Raw genomic sequence first — 21,946 nt, 5'->3', positions numbered from 1 at the left:
ACTCTGAATGGTATTATGGGCTTCTGGACCCAAAGGGGCGGGGCCTAACGAATGTAAACCCTTAATGCTATTTCAATGGGTTTAGGGGCTTCTAGGCAAAAAGGGCGTGGACAAAAGTATCTCAACCCTCAGCCATGTCATGGTCTATACTCTGAATGGTATTCTGGGCTTCTGGACTTAAAGGGGCGGGGCCTAACGAATTTAAACCCTTAATGCTATTTCAATGAGTTTAGGGGCTTCTAGGCAAAAGGGGCGTGGTCAAAAGTATCTCAACCCTCAGCCATGTCATGGTCTATACTCTGAATGGTATTCTGGGCTTCTGGACACAAAGGAGCGGGGCCTAACGAATTTAAACCCTTAATGCTATTTCAATAGGTTTGGGGGCTTCTAGGCAAAAGGGGCGTGGCCAAAAGTATTTCAACCCTCAGCCATGTCATGGTCTATACTCTGAATGGTATTATGGGCTTCTGGACCCAAAGGGGCGGGGCCTAACGAATTTAAACCCTTAATGATATTTGAATGGGTTTAGGGGCTTCTAGGCAAAAGGGGCGTGGCCAAAAGTATCTCAACCCTCAGCCATGTCATGGTCTATACTCTGAATGGTATTCTGGGCTTCTGGACCCAAAGGGGCGGGGCCTAACGAATTTAAACATCCAACGCTATTTCAAAGGATTTAGTGGCTTCTAGGAAAAAGGGGCGTGGCCAAAAGTATCTCAACCCTAAGCCATGTCATGGTCTATACTCTGAATGGTATTATGGGCTTCTGGACCCAAAGGGGTGGGGCCTAACGAATTTAAACCCTTAATGCTATTTCAATGGGTTTAGGGGCTTCTAGGCAAAAGGGGCGTGGCCAAAAGTATCTCAACCCTCATCCATGTCATGGTCTATACTCTGAATGGTATTCTGGGCTTCTGGACCCAAAGGGGCGGGGCCTAACGAATTTAAACCCTTAATGCTATTTCAATAGGTTTTGGGGCTTCTAGGCAAAAGGGGCGTGGACAAAAGTATTTCAACCCTCAGCCATGTCATGGTCTATACTCTGAATGGTATTCTGGGCTTCTGGACCCAAATGGGCGGGGCCTAACGAATTTAAACCCTTAATGATATTTCAATGGGTTTAGGGGATTATAGGCAAAAGGGGCGTGGCCAAAAGTATCTCAACCCTCAGCCATGTCATGGTCTATACTCTGAATGGTATTATAGGCTTCTGGACCCAAAGGGGCGGGGCCTAACGAATTTAAACCCTTAATGCTATTTCAATGGGTTTAGGGGCTTCTAGGCAAAAGGGGCGTGGCCAAAAGTATCTCAACCCTCAGCCATGTCATGGTCTATACTCTGAATGGTATTCTAGGCTTCTGGACCCAAAGGGGCGGGGCCTAACGAAGTTAAACCCTCAATGCTAATTCAATGGGTTTAGGGGCTTCTCGGCAAAAGGGGCGTGGCCAAAAGTATCTCAACCCTCAGGCATGCCATGGTCTATACTCTGAATGGTATTCTGGGCTTCTGGACCCAAAGAGGCGGGGCCTAACGAATTTAAACCCCCAATGCTATTTCAATGGGTTTAGGGGCTTCTAGGCAAAAGGGGCGTGGCCAAAAGTATCTCAACCCTCAGCCATGTCATGGTCTATACTCTGAATGGTATTATGGGCTTCTTGACCCAAAGGGGCGGGGCCTAATGAATTTAAACCCTTAATGCTATTTCAATGGGTTTAGGGGCTTCTAGGCAAAAAGGGCGTGGCCAAAAGTATCTCAACCCTCAGCCATGTCATGGTTTATACTCTGAATGGTATTCTGGGCTTCTGGACTTAAAGGGGCGGGGCCTAACGAATTTAAACCCTTAATGCTATTTCAATGAGTTTAGGGGCTTCTAGGCAAAAGGGGCGTGGCCAAAAGTATCTCAACCCTCAGCCATGTCATGGTCTATACTCTAAATGGTATACTGTACTTCTGGACCCAAAGGGGCGGGGCCTAACGAATTTAAACCCCCAATGCTATTTCAATGGGTTTAGGGGCTTCTAGGCAAAAGGGGCGTGGCCAAAAGTATCTCAACCCTCAGCCATGTCATGGTCTATACTCTGAATGGTATTCTGGGCTTCTGGACCCAAAGGGGCGGGGCCTAACGAATTTAAACCCCCAACGCTATTTCAAAGGATTTAGGGGCTTCTAGGCAAAAGGGGCGTGGCCAAAAGTATCTCAACCCTCAGCCATGTCATGGTCTATACTCTGAATGGTATTCTGGGCTTCTGGACCCAAAGGGGCGGGGCCTAACGAATTTAAACCCCCAACGCTATTTCAAAGGATTTAGGGGCTTCTAGGAAAAAGGGGCGTGGCCAAAAGTATCTCAACCCTCAGCCATGTCATGGTCTATACTCTGAATGGTATTATGGGCTTCTGGACCCAAAGGGGTGGGGCCTAACGAATTTAAACCCTTAATGCTATTTCAATGGGTTTAGGGGCTTCTAGGCAAAAGGGGCGTGGCCAAAAGTATCTCAACCCTCATCCATGTCATGGTCTATACTCTGAATGGTATTCTGGGCTTCTGGACACAAAGGGGCGGGGCCTAACGAATTTAAACCCTTAATGCTATTTCAATAGGTTTTGGGGCTTCTAGGCAAAAGGGGCGTGGCCAAAAGTATTTCAACCCTCAGCCATGTCATGGTCTATACTCTGAATGGTATTCTGGGCTTCTGGACCCAAAGGGGCGGGGCCTAACGAATTTAAACCCTTAATGATATTTCAATGGGTTTAGGGGCTTCTAGGCAAAAGGGGCGTGGCCAAAAGTATCTCAACCCTCAGCCATGTCATGGTCTATACTCTGAATGGTATTATGGGCTTCTGGACCCAAAGGGGCGGGGCCTAACGAATGTAAACCCTTAATGCTATTTCAATGGGTTTAGGGGCTTCTAGGCAAAAAGGGCGTGGACAAAAGTATCTCAACCCTCAGCCATGTCATGGTCTATACTCTGAATGGTATTCTGGGCTTCTGGACTTAAAGGGGCGGGGCCTAACGAATTTAAACCCTTAATGCTATTTCAATGAGTTTAGGGGCTTCTAGGCAAAAGGGGCGTGGTCAAAAGTATCTCAACCCTCAGCCATGTCATGGTCTATACTCTGAATGGTATTCTGGGCTTCTGGACACAAAGGAGCGGGGCCTAACGAATTTAAACCCTTAATGCTATTTCAATAGGTTTGGGGGCTTCTAGGCAAAAGGGGCGTGGCCAAAAGTATTTCAACCCTCAGCCATGTCATGGTCTATACTCTGAATGGTATTATGGGCTTCTGGACCCAAAGGGGCGGGGCCTAACGAATTTAAACCCTTAATGATATTTGAATGGGTTTAGGGGCTTCTAGGCAAAAGGGGCGTGGCCAAAAGTATCTCAACCCTCAGCCATGTCATGGTCTATACTCTGAATGGTATTCTGGGCTTCTGGACCCAAAGGGGCGGGGCCTAACGAATTTAAACATCCAACGCTATTTCAAAGGATTTAGTGGCTTCTAGGAAAAAGGGGCGTGGCCAAAAGTATCTCAACCCTAAGCCATGTCATGGTCTATACTCTGAATGGTATTATGGGCTTCTGGACCCAAAGGGGTGGGGCCTAACGAATTTAAACCCTTAATGCTATTTCAATGGGTTTAGGGGCTTCTAGGCAAAAGGGGCGTGGCCAAAAGTATCTCAACCCTCATCCATGTCATGGTCTATACTCTGAATGGTATTCTGGGCTTCTGGACCCAAAGGGGCGGGGCCTAACGAATTTAAACCCTTAATGCTATTTCAATAGGTTTTGGGGCTTCTAGGCAAAAGGGGCGTGGACAAAAGTATTTCAACCCTCAGCCATGTCATGGTCTATACTCTGAATGGTATTCTGGGCTTCTGGACCCAAATGGGCGGGGCCTAACGAATTTAAACCCTTAATGATATTTCAATGGGTTTAGGGGATTATAGGCAAAAGGGGCGTGGCCAAAAGTATCTCAACCCTCAGCCATGTCATGGTCTATACTCTGAATGGTATTATAGGCTTCTGGACCCAAAGGGGCGGGGCCTAACGAATTTAAACCCTTAATGCTATTTCAATGGGTTTAGGGGCTTCTAGGCAAAAGGGGCGTGGCCAAAAGTATCTCAACCCTCAGCCATGTCATGGTCTATACTCTGAATGGTATTCTAGGCTTCTGGACCCAAAGGGGCGGGGCCTAACGAAGTTAAACCCTCAATGCTAATTCAATGGGTTTAGGGGCTTCTCGGCAAAAGGGGCGTGGCCAAAAGTATCTCAACCCTCAGGCATGCCATGGTCTATACTCTGAATGGTATTCTGGGCTTCTGGACCCAAAGAGGCGGGGCCTAACGAATTTAAACCCCCAATGCTATTTCAATGGGTTTAGGGGCTTCTAGGCAAAAGGGGCGTGGCCAAAAGTATCTCAACCCTCAGCCATGTCATGGTCTATACTCTGAATGGTATTATGGGCTTCTTGACCCAAAGGGGCGGGGCCTAATGAATTTAAACCCTTAATGCTATTTCAATGGGTTTAGGGGCTTCTAGGCAAAAAGGGCGTGGCCAAAAGTATCTCAACCCTCAGCCATGTCATGGTTTATACTCTGAATGGTATTCTGGGCTTCTGGACTTAAAGGGGCGGGGCCTAACGAATTTAAACCCTTAATGCTATTTCAATGAGTTTAGGGGCTTCTAGGCAAAAGGGGCGTGGCCAAAAGTATCTCAACCCTCAGCCATGTCATGGTCTATACTCTAAATGGTATACTGTACTTCTGGACCCAAAGGGGCGGGGCCTAACGAATTTAAACCCCCAATGCTATTTCAATGGGTTTAGGGGCTTCTAGGCAAAAGGGGCGTGGCCAAAAGTATCTCAACCCTCAGCCATGTCATGGTCTATACTCTGAATGGTATTCTGGGCTTCTGAACCCAAAGGGGCGGGGCCTAACGAATTTAAACCCTTAATGCTATTTCAATAGGTTTCGGGCTTCTAGGCAAAAGGGGCGTGGCCAAAAGTATTTCAACCCTCAGCCATGTCATGGTCTATACTCTGAATGGTATTATAGGCTTCTGGACCCAAAGGGGCGGGGCCTAACGAATTTAAACCCTTAATGCTATTTCAATGGGTTTAGGGGCTTCTAGGCAAAAGGGGCGTGGCCAAAAGTATCTCAACCCTCAACCATGTCATGGTCTATACTCTGAATGGTATTCTGGGCTTCTGGACACAAAGGGGCGGGGCCTAACGAATTTAAACCCTTAATGCTATTTCAATAGGTTTCGGGCTTCTAGGCAAAAGGGGCGTGGCCAAAAGTATTTCAACCCTCAGCCATGTCATGGTCTATACTCTGAATGGTATTATGGGCTTCTGGACCCAAAGGGGTGGGGCCTAACGAATTTAAACCCTTAATGCTATTTCAATGGGTTTAGGGGCTTCTAGGCAAAAGGGGCGTGGCCAAAAGTATCTCAACCCTCAACCATGTCATGGTCTATACTCTGAATGGTATTCTGGGCTTCTGGACACAAAGGGGCGGGGCCTAACGAATTTAAACCCTTAATGCTATTTCAATAGGTTTCGGGCTTCTAGGCAAAAGGGGCGTGGCCAAAAGTATTTCAACCCTCAGCCATGTCATGGTCTATACTCTGAATGGTATTATAGGCTTCTGGACCCAAAGGGGCGGGGCCTAACGAATTTAAACCCTTAATGCTATTTCAATGGGTTTAGGGGCTTCTAGGCAAAAGGGGCGTGGCCAAAAGTATCTCAGCCCTCAGCCATGTCATGGTCTATACTTTGAATGGTATTATGGGCTTCTGGACCCAAAGGGGCGGGGCCTAACGAATTTAAACCCTTAATGCTATTTCAATGGGTTTAGGGGCTTCTAGGCAAAAGGGGCGTGGCTAAAAGTATCTCAACCCTCAGCCATGTCATGGTCTATACTCTGAATGGTATTATGGGCTTCTGGACCCAAAGGGGCGGGGCCTAACGAATTTAAACCCTTAATGCTATTTCAATTGGTTTAGGGGCTTCTAGGCAAAAGGGGCGTAGCCAAAAGTATCTCTACCCTCAGCCATGTCAAGGTCTATACTCTGAATGGTATTCTGGGCTTCTGGACCCAAAGGGGCGGGGCCTAACGAATTTAAACCCCCAATGCTAATTCAATGGGTTTAGGGGCTTCTAGGCAAAAGGGGCGTGGCCAAAAGTATCTCAACCCTCAGCCATGTCATGGTCTATACTCTGAATGGTATTATGGGCTTCTGGACCCAAAGGGGCGGGGCCTAACGAATTTAAACCCTTAATGATATTTGAATGGGTTTAGGGGCTTCTAGGCAAAAGGGGCGTGGCCAAAAGTATCTCAACCCTCAGCCATGTCATGGTCTATACTCTGAATGGTATTATAGGCTTCTGGACCCAAAGGGGCGGGGCCTAACGAATTTAAACCCTTAATGCTATTTCAATGGGTTTAGGGGCTTCTAGGCAAAAGGGGCGTGGCCAAAAGTATCTCAGCCCTCAGCCATGTCATGGTCTATACTTTGAATGGTATTATGGGCTTCTGGACCCAAAGGGGCGGGGCCTAACGAATTTAAACCCTTAATGCTATTTCAATGGGTTTAGGGGCTTCTAGGCAAAAGGGGCGTGGCCAAAAGTATCTCAGCCCTCAGCCATGTCATGGTCTATACTTTGAATGGTATTATGGGCTTCTGGACCCAAAGGGGCGGGGCCTAACGAATTTAAACCCTTAATGCTATTTCAATGGGTTTAGGGGCTTCTAGGCAAAAGGGGCGTGGCCAAAAGTATCTCAGCCCTCAGCCATGTCATGGTCTATACTTTGAATGGTATTATGGGCTTCTGGACCCAAAGGGGCGGGGCCTAACGAATTTAAACCCTTAATGCTATTTCAATGGGTTTAGGGGCTTCTAGGCAAAAGGGGCGTGGCTAAAAGTATCTCAACCCTCAGCCATGTCATGGTCTATACTCTGAATGGTATTATGGGCTTCTGGACCCAAAGGGGCGGGGCCTAACGAATTTAAACCCTTAATGCTATTTCAATTGGTTTAGGGGCTTCTAGGCAAAAGGGGCGTAGCCAAAAGTATCTATACCCTCAGCCATGTCAAGGTCTATACTCTGAATGGTATTCTGGGCTTCTGGACCCAAAGGGGCGGGGCCTAACGAATTTAAACCCCCAATGCTAATTCAATGGGTTTAGGGGCTTCTAGGCAAAAGGGGCGTGGCCAAAAGTATCTCAACCCTCAGCCATGTCATGGTCTATACTCTGAATTGTATTCTGGGATCTGGACCCAAAGGGGCGGGGCCTAACGAATTTAAACCCTTAATGCTATTTCAATGGGTTTAGGGGCTTCTAGGCAAAAGGGGCGTGGCCAAAAGTATCTCAACCCTCAGCCATGTCATGGTCTATACTCTGAATGGTATTCTGGGCTTCTGGACCCAAAGGGGCGGGGCCTAACGAATTTAAACCCCCAATGCTATTTCAATGGGTTTAGGGGCTTCTAGGCAAAAGGGGCGTGGCCAAAAGTATCTCAACCCTCAGCCATGCCATGGTCTATACTCTGAATGGTATTCTGGGCTTCCGGACCCAAAGGGGCGGGGCCTAACGAATTTAAACCCCCAATGCTATTTCAATGGGTTTAGGGGCTTCTAGGCAAAAGGGGCGTGGCCAAAAGTATCTCAACTCTCAGCCATGCCATGGTCTATACTCTGAATGGTATTCTGGGCTTCTGGACCCAAAGGGGTGGGGCCTAACGAATTTAAACCCTTAATGCTATTTCAATGGGTTTAGGGGCTTCTAGGCAAAAGGGGCGTGGCCAAAAGTATCTCAACCCTCAGCCATGTCATGGTCTATACTCTGAATGGTATTATGGGCTTCTGGACCCAAAGGGGCGGGGCCTAACGAATGTAAACCCTTAATGCTATTTCAATGGGTTTAGGGGCTTCTAGGCAAAAAGGGCGTGGACAAAAGTATCTCAACCCTCAGCCATGTCATGGTCTATACTCTGAATGGTATTCTGGGCTTCTGGACTTAAAGGGGCGGGGCCTAACGAATTTAAACCCTTAATGCTATTTCAATGAGTTTAGGGGCTTCTAGGCAAAAGGGGCGTGGACAAAAGTATCTCAACCCTCAGCCATGTCATGGTCTATACTCTGAATGGTATTCTGGGCTTCTGGACACAAAGGGGCGGGGCCTAACGAATTTAAACCCTTAATGCTATTTCAATAGGTTTAGGGGCTTCTAGGCAAAAGGGGCGTGGCCAAAAGTATTTCAACCCTCAGCCATGTCATGGTCTATACTCTAAATGGTATTATGGGCTTCTGGACCCAAAGGGGCGGGGCCTAACGAATTTAAACCCTTAATGATATTTGAATGGGTTTAGGGGCTTCTAGGCAAAAGGGGCGTGGCCAAAAGTATCTCAACCCTCAGCCATGTCATGGTCTATACTCTGAATGGTATTCTGGGCTTCTGGACCCAAAGGGGCGGGGCCTAACGAATTTAAACCCCCAAAGCTATTTCAAAGGATTTAGTGGCTTCTAGGAAAAAGGGGCGTGGCCAAAAGTATCTCAACCCTAAGCCATGTCATGGTCTATACTCTGAATGGTATTATGGGCTTCTGGACCCAAAGGGGTGGGGCCTAACGAATTTAAACCCTTAATGCTATTTCAATGGGTTTAGGGGCTTCTAGGCAAAAGGGGCGTGGCCAAAAGTATCTCAACCCTCAACCATGTCATGGTCTATACTCTGAATGGTATTCTGGGCTTCTGGACACAAAGGGGCGGGGCCTAACGAATTTAAACCCTTAATGCTATTTCAATAGGTTTCGGGCTTCTAGGCAAAAGGGGCGTGGCCAAAAGTATTTCAACCCTCAGCCATGTCATGGTCTATACTCTGAATGGTATTCTGGGCTTCTGGACCCAAAGGGGCGGGGCCTAACGAATTTAAACCCTTAATGATATTTCAATGGGTTTAGGGGATTATAGGCAAAAGGGGCGTGGCCAAAAGTATCTCAACCCTCAGCCATGTCATGGTCTATACTCTGAATGGTATTATGGGCTTCTGGACCCAAAGGGGCGGGGCCTAACGAATTTAAACCCTTAATGCTATTTCAATGGGTTTAGGGGCTTCTAGGCAAAAGGGGCGTGGCCAAAAGTATCTCAACCCTCAGCCATGTCATGGTCTATACTCTGAATGGTATTCTAGGCTTCTGGACCCAAAGGGGCGGGGCCTAACGAAGTTAAACCCCCAATGCTAATTCAATGGGTTTAGGGGCTTCTAGGCAAAAGGGGCGTGGCCAAAAGTATCTCAACCCTCAGGCATGCCATGGTCTATACTCTGAATGGTATTCTGGGCTTCTGGACCCAAAGGGGAAGGGCCTAACGAATTTAAACCCCCAATGCTATTTCAATGGGTTTAGGGGCTTCTAGGCAAAAGGGGCATGGCCAAAAGTATCTCAACCCTCAGCCATGTCATGGTCTATACTCTGAATGGTATTATGGGCTTCTTGACCCAAAGGGGCGGGGCCTAACGAATTTAAACCCTTAATGCTATTTCAATAGGTTTGGGGGCTTCTAGGCAAAAGGGGCGTGGCCAAAAGTATTTCAACCCTCAGCCATGTCATGGTCTATACTCTGAATGGTATTATGGGCTTCTGGACCCAAAGGGGCGGGGCCTAACGAATTTAAACCCTTAATGATATTTGAATGGGTTTAGGGGCTTCTAGGCAAAAGGGGCGTGGCCAAAAGTATCTCAACCCTCAGCCATGTCATGGTCTATACTCTGAATGGTATTCTGGGCTTCTGGACCCAAAGGGGCGGGGCCTAACGAATTTAAACCCCCAACGCTATTTCAAAGGATTTAGGGGCTTCTAGGAAAAAGGGGGGTGGCCAAAAGTATCTCAACCCTAAGCCATGTCATGGTCTATACTCTGAATGGTATTATGGGCTTCTGGACCCAAAGGGGTGGGGCCTAACGAATTTAAACCCTTAATGCTATTTCAATGGGTTTAGGGGCTTCTAGGCAAAAGGGGCGTGGCCAAAAGTATCTCAACTCTCAGCCATGCCATGGTCTATACTCTGAATGGTATTCTGGGCTTCTGGACCCAAAGGGGTGGGGCCTAACGAATTTAAACCCTTAATGCTATTTCAATGGGTTTAGGGGCTTCTAGGCAAAAGGGGCGTGGCCAAAAGTATCTCAACCCTCAGCCATGTCATGGTCTATACTCTGAATGGTATTATGGGCTTCTGGACCCAAAGGGGCGGAGCCTAACGAATGTAAACCCTTAATGCTATTTCAATGGGTTTAGGGGCTTCTAGGCAAAAAGGGCGTGGACAAAAGTATCTCAACCCTCAGCCATGTCATGGTCTATACTCTGAATGGTATTCTGGGCTTCTGGACTTAAAGGGGCGGGGCCTAACGAATTTAAACCCTTAATGCTATTTCAATGAGTTTAGGGGCTTCTAGGCAAAAGGGGCGTGGACAAAAGTATCTCAACCCTCAGCCATGTCATGGTCTATACTCTGAATGGTATTCTGGGCTTCTGGACACAAAGGGGCGGGGCCTAACGAATTTAAACCCTTAATGCTATTTCAATAGGTTTAGGGGCTTCTAGGCAAAAGGGGCGTGGCCAAAAGTATTTCAACCCTCAGCCATGTCATGGTCTATACTCTGAATGGTATTATGGGCTTCTGGACCCAAAGGGGCGGGGCCTAACGAATTTAAACCCTTAATGATATTTGAATGGGTTTAGGGGCTTCTAGGCAAAAGGGGCGTGGCCAAAAGTATCTCAACCCTCAGCCATGTCATGGTCTATACTCTGAATGGTATTCTGGGCTTCTGGACCCAAAGGGGCGGGGCCTAACGAATTTAAACCCCCAAAGCTATTTCAAAGGATTTAGTGGCTTCTAGGAAAAAGGGGCGTGGCCAAAAGTATCTCAACCCTAAGCCATGTCATGGTCTATACTCTGAATGGTATTATGGGCTTCTGGACCCAAAGGGGTGGGGCCTAACGAATTTAAACCCTTAATGCTATTTCAATGGGTTTAGGGGCTTCTAGGCAAAAGGGGCGTGGCCAAAAGTATCTCAACCCTCAACCATGTCATGGTCTATACTCTGAATGGTATTCTGGGCTTCTGGACACAAAGGGGCGGGGCCTAACGAATTTAAACCCTTAATGCTATTTCAATAGGTTTCGGGCTTCTAGGCAAAAGGGGCGTGGCCAAAAGTATTTCAACCCTCAGCCATGTCATGGTCTATACTCTGAATGGTATTCTGGGCTTCTGGACCCAAAGGGGCGGGGCCTAACGAATTTAAACCCTTAATGATATTTCAATGGGTTTAGGGGATTATAGGCAAAAGGGGCGTGGCCAAAAGTATCTCAACCCTCAGCCATGTCATGGTCTATACTCTGAATGGTATTATGGGCTTCTGGACCCAAAGGGGCGGGGCCTAACGAATTTAAACCCTTAATGCTATTTCAATGGGTTTAGGGGCTTCTAGGCAAAAGGGGCGTGGCCAAAAGTATCTCAACCCTCAGCCATGTCATGGTCTATACTCTGAATGGTATTCTAGGCTTCTGGACCCAAAGGGGCGGGGCCTAACGAAGTTAAACCCCCAATGCTAATTCAATGGGTTTAGGGGCTTCTAGGCAAAAGGGGCGTGGCCAAAAGTATCTCAACCCTCAGGCATGCCATGGTCTATACTCTGAATGGTATTCTGGGCTTCTGGACCCAAAGGGGAAGGGCCTAATGAATTTAAACCCCCAATGCTATTTCAATGGGTTTAGGGGCTTCTAGGCAAAAGGGGCATGGCCAAAAGTATCTCAACCCTCAGCCATGTCATGGTCTATACTCTGAATGGTATTATGGGCTTCTTGACCCAAAGGGGCGGGGCCTAACGAATTTAAACCCTTAATGCTATTTCAATAGGTTTGGGGGCTTCTAGGCAAAAGGGGCGTGGCCAAAAGTATTTCAACCCTCAGCCATGTCATGGTCTATACTCTGAATGGTATTATGGGCTTCTGGACCCAAAGGGGCGGGGCCTAACGAATTTAAACCCTTAATGATATTTGAATGGGTTTAGGGGCTTCTAGGCAAAAGGGGCGTGGCCAAAAGTATCTCAACCCTCAGCCATGTCATGGTCTATACTCTGAATGGTATTCTGGGCTTCTGGACCCAAAGGGGCGGGGCCTAACGAATTTAAACCCCCAACGCTATTTCAAAGGATTTAGGGGCTTCTAGGAAAAAGGGGGGTGGCCAAAAGTATCTCAACCCTAAGCCATGTCATGGTCTATACTCTGAATGGTATTATGGGCTTCTGGACCCAAAGGGGTGGGGCCTAACGAATTTAAACCCTTAATGCTATTTCAATGGGTTTAGGGGCTTCTAGGCAAAAGGGGCGTGGCCAAAAGTATCTCAACCCTCATCCATGTCATGGTCTATACTCTGAATGGTATTATGGGCTTCTGGACCCAAAGGGGTGGGGCCTAACGAATTTAAACCCTTAATGCTATTTCAATGGGTTTAGGGGCTTCTAGGCAAAAGGGGCGTGGCCAAAAGTATCTCAACCCTCATCCATGTCATGGTCTATACTCTGAATGGTATTCTGGGCTTCTGGACACAAAGGGGCGGGGCCTAACGAATTTAAACCCTTAATGCTATTTCAATAGGTTTTGGGGCTTCTAGGCAAAAGGGGCGTGGCCAAAAATATTTCAACCCTCAGCCATGTCATGGTCTATACTCTGAATGGTATTCTGGGCTTCTGGACCCAAAGGGGCGGGGCCTAACGAATTTAAACCCTTAATAATATTTCAATGGGTTTAGGGGATTATAGGCAAAAGGGGCGTGGCCAAAAGTATCTCAACCCTCAGCCATGTCATGGTCTATACTCTGAATGGTATTATGGGCTTCTGGACCCTAAGGGGCGGGGCCTAACGAATTTAAACCCTTAATGCTATTTCAATGGGTTTAGGGGCTTCTAGGCAAAAGGGGCGTGGCCAAAAGTATCTCAACCCTCAGCCATGTCATGGTCTATACTCTGAATGGTATTCTAGGCTTCTGGACCCAAAGGGGCGGGGCCTAACGAAGTTAAACCCCCAATGCTAATTCAATGGGTTTAGGGGCTTCTAGGCAAAAGGGGCGTGGCCAAAAGTATCTCAACCCTCAGGCATGCCATGGTCTATACTCTGAATGGTATTCTGGGCTTCTGTACCCAAAGGGGAAGGGCCTAACGAATTTAAACCCCCAATGCTATTTCAATGGGTTTAGGGGCTTCTAGGCAAAAGGGGCGTGGCCAAAAGTATCTCAACCCTCAGCCATGTCATGGTCTATACTCTGAATGGTATTATGGGCTTCTTGACCCAAAAGGGCGGGGCCTAACGAATTTAAACCCTTAATGCTATTTCAATAGGTTTGGGGGCTTCTAGGCAAAAGGGGCGTGGCCAAAAGTATTTCAACCCTCAGCCATGTCATGGTCTATACTCTGAATGGTATTATGGGCTTCTGGACCCAAAGGGGCGGGGCCTAACGAATTATGGGCTTCTGGACCCAAAGGGGCGGGGCCTAACAAATTTAAACCCTTAATGATATTTGAATGGGTTTAGGGGCTTCTAGGCAAAAGGGGCGTGGCCAAAAGTATCTCAACCCTCAGCCATGTCATGGTCTATACTCTGAATGGTATTCTGGGCTTCTGGACCCAAAGGGGCGGGGCCTAACGAATTTAAACCCCCAACGCTATTTCAAAGGATTTAGGGGCTTCTAGGAAAAAGGGGCGTGGCCAAAAGTATCTCAACCCTCAGCCATGTCATGGTCTATACTCTGAATGGTATTATGGGCTTCTGGACCCAAAGGGGTGGGGCCTAACGAATTTAAACCCTTAATGCTATTTCAATGGGTTTAGGGGCTTCTAGGCAAAAGGGGCGTGGCCAAAAGTATCTCAACCCTCATCCATGTCATGGTCTATACTCTGAATGGTATTCTGGGCTTCTGGACACAAAGGGGCGGGGCCTAACGAATTTAAACCCTTAATGCTATTTCAATAGGTTTTGGGGCTTCTAGGCAAAAGGGGCGTGGCCAAAAGTATTTCAACCCTCAGCCATGTCATGGTCTATACTCTGAATGGTATTCTGGGCTTCTGGACCCAAAGGGGCGGGGCCTAACGAATTTAAACCCTTAATGATATTTCAATGGGTTTAGGGGCTTCTAGGCAAAAGGGGCGTGGCCAAAAGTATCTCAACCCTCAGCCATGTCATGGTCTATACTCTGAATGGTATTATGGGCTTCTGGACCCAAAGGGGCGGGGCCTAACGAATGTAAACCCTTAATGCTATTTCAATGGGTTTAGGGGCTTCTAGGCAAAAAGGGCGTGGACAAAAGTATCTCAACCCTCAGCCATGTCATGGTCTATACTCTGAATGGTATTCTGGGCTTCTGGACTTAAAGGGGCGGGGCCTAACGAATTTAAACCCTTAATGCTATTTCAATGAGTTTAGGGGCTTCTAGGCAAAAGGGGCGTGGTCAAAAGTATCTCAACCCTCAGCCATGTCATGGTCTATACTCTGAATGGTATTCTGGGCTTCTGGACACAAAGGAGCGGGGCCTAACGAATTTAAACCCTTAATGCTATTTCAATAGGTTTGGGGGCTTCTAGGCAAAAGGGGCGTGGCCAAAAGTATTTCAACCCTCAGCCATGTCATGGTCTATACTCTGAATGGTATTATGGGCTTCTGGACCCAAAGGGGCGGGGCCTAACGAATTTAAACCCTTAATGATATTTGAATGGGTTTAGGGGCTTCTAGGCAAAAGGGGCGTGGCCAAAAGTATCTCAACCCTCAGCCATGTCATGGTCTATACTCTGAATGGTATTCTGGGCTTCTGGACCCAAAGGGGCGGGGCCTAACGAATTTAAACATCCAACGCTATTTCAAAGGATTTAGTGGCTTCTAGGAAAAAGGGGCGTGGCCAAAAGTATCTCAACCCTAAGCCATGTCATGGTCTATACTCTGAATGGTATTATGGGCTTCTGGACCCAAAGGGGTGGGGCCTAACGAATTTAAACCCTTAATGCTATTTCAATGGGTTTAGGGGCTTCTAGGCAAAAGGGGCGTGGCCAAAAGTATCTCAACCCTCATCCATGTCATGGTCTATACTCTGAATGGTATTCTGGGCTTCTGGACCCAAAGGGGCGGGGCCTAACGAATTTAAACCCTTAATGCTATTTCAATAGGTTTTGGGGCTTCTAGGCAAAAGGGGCGTGGACAAAAGTATTTCAACCCTCAGCCATGTCATGGTCTATACTCTGAATGGTATTCTGGGCTTCTGGACCCAAATGGGCGGGGCCTAACGAATTTAAACCCTTAATGATATTTCAATGGGTTTAGGGGATTATAGGCAAAAGGGGCGTGGCCAAAAGTATCTCAACCCTCAGCCATGTCATGGTCTATACTCTGAATGGTATTATAGGCTTCTGGACCCAAAGGGGCGGGGCCTAACGAATTTAAACCCTTAATGCTATTTCAATAGGTTTAGGGGCTTCTAGGCAAAAGGGGCGTGGCCAAAAGTATCTCAACCCTCAGCCATGTCATGGTCTATACTCTGAATGGTATTCTGGGCTTCTGGACCCAAAGGGGCGGGGCCTAACGAATTTAAACCCCCAACGCTATTTCAAAGGATTTAGGGGCTTCTAGGAAAAAGGGGGGTGGCCAAAAGTATCTCAACCCTAAGCCATGTCATGGTCTATACTCTGAATGGTATTATGGGCTTCTGGACCCAAAGGGGTGGGGCCTAACGAATTTAAACCCTTAATGCTATTTCAATGGGTTTAGGGGCTTCTAGGCAAAAGGGGCGTGGCCAAAAGTATCTCAACCCTCATCCATGTCATGGTCTATACTCTGAATGGTATTATGGGCTTCTGGACCCAAAGGGGTGGGGCCTAACGAATTTAAACCCTTAATGCTATTTCAATGGGTTTAGGGGCTTCTAGGCAAAAGGGGCGTGGCCAAAAGTATCTCAACCCTCATCCATGTCATGGTCTATACTCTGAATGGTATTCTGGGCTTCTGGACACAAAGGGGCGGGGCCTAACGAATTTAAACCCTTAATGCTATTTCAATAGGTTTTGGGGCTTCTAGGCAAAAGGGGCGTGGCCAAAAATATTTCAACCCTCAGCCATGTCATGGTCTATACTCTGAATGGTATTCTGGGCTTCTGGACCCAAAGGGGCGGGGCCTAACGAATTTAAACCCTTAATAATATTTCAATGGGTTTAGGGGATTATAGGCAAAAGGGGCGTGGCCAAAAGTATCTCAACCCTCAGCCATGTCATGGTCTATACTCTGAATGGTATTATGGGCTTCTGGACCCTAAGGGGCGGGGCCTAACGAATTTAAACCCTTAATGCTATTTCAATGGGTTTAGGGGCTTCTAGGCAAAAGGGGCGTGGCCAAAAGTATCTCAACCCTCAGCCATGTCATGGTCTATACTCTGAATGGTATTCTAGGCTTCTGGACCCAAAGGGGCGGGCCTAACGAAGTTAAACCCCCAATGCTAATTCAATGGGTTTAGGGGCTTCTAGGCAAAAGGGGCGTGGCCAAAAGTATCTCAACCCTCAGGCATGCCATGGTCTATACTCTGAATGGTATTCTGGGCTTCTGTACCCAAAGGGGAAGGGCCTAACGAATTTAAACCCCCAATGCTATTTCAATGGGTTTAGGGGCTTCTAGGCAAAAGGGGCGTGGCCAAAAGTATCTCAACCCTCAGCCATGTCATGGTCTATACTCTGAATGGTATTATGGGCTTCTTGACCCAAAAGGGCGGGGCCTAACGAATTTAAACCCTTAATGCTATTTCAATAGGTTTGGGGGCTTCTAGGCAAAAGGGGCGTGGCCAAAAGTATTTCAACCCTCAGCCATGTCATGGTCTATACTCTGAATGGTATTATGGGCTTCTGGACCCAAAGGGGCGGGGCCTAACGAATTATGGGCTTCTGGACCCAAAGGGGCGGGGCCTAACAAATTTAAACCCTTAATGATATTTGAATGGGTTTAGGGGCTTCTAGGCAAAAGGGGCGTGGCCAAAAGTATCTCAACCCTCAGCCATGTCATGGTCTATACTCTGAATGGTATTCTGGGCTTCTGGACCCAAAGGGGCGGGGCCTAACGAATTTAAACCCCCAACGCTATTTCAAAGGATTTAGGGGCTTCTAGGAAAAAGGGGCGTGGCCAAAAGTATCTCAACCCTCAGCCATGTCATGGTCTATACTCTGAATGGTATTATGGGCTTCTGGACCCAAAGGGGTGGGGCCTAACGAATTTAAACCCTTAATGCTATTTCAATGGGTTTAGGGGCTTCTAGGCAAAAGGGGCGTGGCCAAAAGTATCTCAACCCTCATCCATGTCATGGTCTATACTCTGAATGGTATTCTGGGCTTCTGGACACAAAGGGGCGGGGCCTAACGAATTTAAACCCTTAATGCTATTTCAATAGGTTTTGGGGCTTCTAGGCAAAAGGGGCGTGGCCAAAAGTATTTCAACCCTCAGCCATGTCATGGTCTATACTCTGAATGGTATTCTGGGCTTCTGGACCCAAAGGGGCGGGGCCTAACGAATTTAAACCCTTAATGATATTTCAATGGGTTTAGGGGCTTCTAGGCAAAAGGGGCGTGGCCAAAAGTATCTCAACCCTCAGCCATGTCATGGTCTATACTCTGAATGGTATTATGGGCTTCTGGACCCAAAGGGGCGGGGCCTAACGAATGTAAACCCTTAATGCTATTTCAATGGGTTTAGGGGCTTCTAGGCAAAAAGGGCGTGGACAAAAGTATCTCAACCCTCAGCCATGTCATGGTCTATACTCTGAATGGTATTCTGGGCTTCTGGACTTAAAGGGGCGGGGCCTAACGAATTTAAACCCTTAATGCTATTTCAATGAGTTTAGGGGCTTCTAGGCAAAAGGGGCGTGGTCAAAAGTATCTCAACCCTCAGCCATGTCATGGTCTATACTCTGAATGGTATTCTGGGCTTCTGGACACAAAGGAGCGGGGCCTAACGAATTTAAACCCTTAATGCTATTTCAATAGGTTTGGGGGCTTCTAGGCAAAAGGGGCGTGGCCAAAAGTATTTCAACCCTCAGCCATGTCATGGTCTATACTCTGAATGGTATTATGGGCTTCTGGACCCAAAGGGGCGGGGCCTAACGAATTTAAACCCTTAATGATATTTGAATGGGTTTAGGGGCTTCTAGGCAAAAGGGGCGTGGCCAAAAGTATCTCAACCCTCAGCCATGTCATGGTCTATACTCTGAATGGTATTCTGGGCTTCTGGACCCAAAGGGGCGGGGCCTAACGAATTTAAACATCCAACGCTATTTCAAAGGATTTAGTGGCTTCTAGGAAAAAGGGGCGTGGCCAAAAGTATCTCAACCCTAAGCCATGTCATGGTCTATACTCTGAATGGTATTATGGGCTTCTGGACCCAAAGGGGTGGGGCCTAACGAATTTAAACCCTTAATGCTATTTCAATGGGTTTAGGGGCTTCTAGGCAAAAGGGGCGTGGCCAAAAGTATCTCAACCCTCATCCATGTCATGGTCTATACTCTGAATGGTATTCTGGGCTTCTGGACCCAAAGGGGCGGGGCCTAACGAATTTAAACCCTTAATGCTATTTCAATAGGTTTTGGGGCTTCTAGGCAAAAGGGGCGTGGACAAAAGTATTTCAACCCTCAGCCATGTCATGGTCTATACTCTGAATGGTATTCTGGGCTTCTGGACCCAAATGGGCGGGGCCTAACGAATTTAAACCCTTAATGATATTTCAATGGGTTTAGGGGATTATAGGCAAAAGGGGCGTGGCCAAAAGTATCTCAACCCTCAGCCATGTCATGGTCTATACTCTGAATGGTATTATAGGCTTCTGGACCCAAAGGGGCGGGGCCTAACGAATTTAAACCCTTAATGCTATTTCAATAGGTTTAGGGGCTTCTAGGCAAAAGGGGCGTGGCCAAAAGTATCTCAACCCTCAGCCATGTCATGGTCTATACTCTGAATGGTATTCTGGGCTTCTGGACCCAAAGGGGCGGGGCCTAACGAATTTAAACCCTTAATGCTATTTCAATAGGTTTTGGGGCTTCTAGGCAAAAGGGGCGTGGACAAAAGTATTTCAACCCTCAGCCATGTCATGGTCTATACTCTGAATGGTATTCTGGGCTTCTGGACCCAAATGGGCGGGGCCTAACGAATTTAAACCCTTAATGATATTTCAATGGGTTTAGGGGATTATAGGCAAAAGGGGCGTGGCCAAAAGTATCTCAACCCTCAGCCATGTCATGGTCTATACTCTGAATGGTATTATAGGCTTCTGGACCCAAAGGGGCGGGGCCTAACGAATTTAAACCCTTAATGCTATTTCAATAGGTTTAGGGGCTTCTAGGCAAAAGGGGCGTGGCCAAAAGTATCTCAACCCTCAGCCATGTCATGGTCTATACTCTGAATGGTATTCTAGGCTTCTGGACCCAAAGGGGCGGGGCCTAACGAAGTTAAACCCTCAATGCTAATTCAATGGGTTTAGGGGCTTCTCGGCAAAAGGGGCGTGGCCAAAAGTATCTCAACCCTCAGGCATGCCATGGTCTATACTCTGAATGGTATTCTGGGCTTCTGGACCCAAAGAGGCGGGGCCTAACGAATTTAAACCCCCAATGCTATTTCAATGGGTTTAGGGGCTTCTAGGCAAAAGGGGCGTGGCCAAAAGTATCTCAACCCTCAGCCATGTCATGGTCTATACTCTGAATGGTATTATGGGCTTCTTGACCCAAAGGGGCGGGGCCTAATGAATTTAAACCCTTAATGCTATTTCAATGGGTTTAGGGGCTTCTAGGCAAAAAGGGCGTGGCCAAAAGTATCTCAACCCTCAGCCATGTCATGGTTTATACTCTGAATGGTATTCTGGGCTTCTGGACTTAAAGGGGCGGGGCCTAACGAATTTAAACCCTTAATGCTATTTCAATGAGTTTAGGGGCTTCTAGGCAAAAGGGGCGTGGCCAAAAGTATCTCAACCCTCAGCCATGTCATGGTCTATACTCTAAATGGTATACTGTACTTCTGGACCCAAAGGGGCGGGGCCAAAAGTATCTCAACCCTCAGCTATGTCATGGTCTATACTCTGAATGGTATTATGGGCTTCTGGACCCAAAGGGGCGGGGCCTAACGAATTTAAACCCCCAATGCTATTTCAATGGGTTTAGGGGCTTCTAGGCAAAAGGGGCGTGGCCAAAAGTATCTCAACCCTCAGCCATGCCATGGTCTATACTCTGAATGGTATTCTGGGCTTCTGGACCCAAAGGGGTGGGGCCTAACAAATTTAAACCCTTAATGCTATTTCAATGGGTTTAGGGGCTTCTAGGCAAAAAGGGCGTGGCCAAAAGTATCTCAACCCTCAGCCATGTCATGGTCTATACTCTGAATGGTATTCTGGGCTTCTGGACTTAAAGGGGCGGGGCCTAACGAATTTAAACCCTTAATGCTATTTCAATGAGTTTAGGGGCTTCTAGGCAAAAGGGGCGTGGCCAAAAGTATCTCAACCCTCAGCCATGTCATGGTCTATACTCTAAATGGTATACTGTACTTCTGGACCCAAAGGGGCGGGGCCTAACGAATTTAAACCCCCAATGCTATTTCAATGGGTTTAGGGGCTTCTAGGCAAAAGGGGCGTGGCCAAAAGTATCTCAACCCTCAGCTATGTCATGGTCTATACTCTGAATGGTATTATGGGCTTCTGGACCCAAAGGGGCGGGGCCTAACGAATTTAAACCCCCAATGCTATTTCAATGGGTTTAGGGGCTTCTAGGCAAAAGGGGCGTGGCCAAAAGTATCTCAACCCTCAGCCATGCCATGGTCTATACTCTGAATGGTATTCTGGGCTTCTGGACCCAAAGGGGTGGGGCCTAACAAATTTAAACCCTTAATGCTATTTTAATGGGTTTAGGGGCTTCTAGGCAAAAAGGGCGTGGCCAAAAGTATCTCAACCCTCAGCCATGTCATGGTCTATACTCTGAATGGTATTATGGGCTTCTGGACCCAAAGGGGCGGGGCCCTAACGAATTATGGGCTTCTGGACCCAAAGGGGCGGGGCCTAACAAATTTAAACCCTTAATGATATTTGAATGGGTTTAGGGGCTTCTAGGCAAAAGGGGCGTGGCCAAAAGTATCTCAACCCTCAGCCATGTCATGGTCTATACTCTGAATGGTATTCTGGGCTTCTGGACCCAAAGGGGCGGGGCCTAACGAATTTAAACCCCAACGCTATTTCAAAGGATTTAGGGGCTTCTAGGAAAAAGGGGCGTGGCCAAAAGTATCTAAACCCTAAGCCATGTCATGGTCTATACTCTGAATGGTATTATGGGCTTCTGGACCCAAAGGGGTGGGGCCTAACGAATTTAAACCCTTAATGCTATTTCAATGGGTTTAGGGGCTTCTAGGCAAAAGGGGCGTGGCCAAAAGTATCTCAACCCTCATCCATGTCATGGTCTATACTCTGAATGGTATTCTGGGCTTCTGGACACAAAGGGGCGGGGCCTAACGAATTTAAACCCTTAATGCTATTTCAATAGGTTTTGGGGCTTCTAGGCAAAAGGGGCGTGGCCAAAAGTATTTCAACCCTCAGCCATGTCATGGTCTATACTCTGAATGGTATTCTGGGCTTCTGGACCCAAAGGGGCGGGGCCTAACGAATTTAAACCCTTAATGATATTTCAATGGGTTTAGGGGCTTCTAGGCAAAAGGGGCGTGGCTAAAAGTATCTCAACCCTCAGCCATGTCATGGTCTATACTCTGAATGGTATTATGGGCTTCTGGACCCAAAGGGGCGGGGCCTAACGAATGTAAACCCTTAATGCTATTTCAATGGGTTTAGGGGCTTCTAGGCAAAAAGGGCGTGGACAAAAGTATCTCAACCCTCAGCCATGTCATGGTCTA

This window comes from Crinia signifera, chromosome 4 (genome assembly GCF_055691185.1).
Source record: "Crinia signifera chromosome 4, ASM5569118v1, whole genome shotgun sequence".
In the NCBI taxonomy this organism is placed as follows: Eukaryota; Metazoa; Chordata; class Amphibia; order Anura; family Myobatrachidae; genus Crinia; species Crinia signifera.
This window is presented reverse-complemented; position numbering follows the sequence as displayed.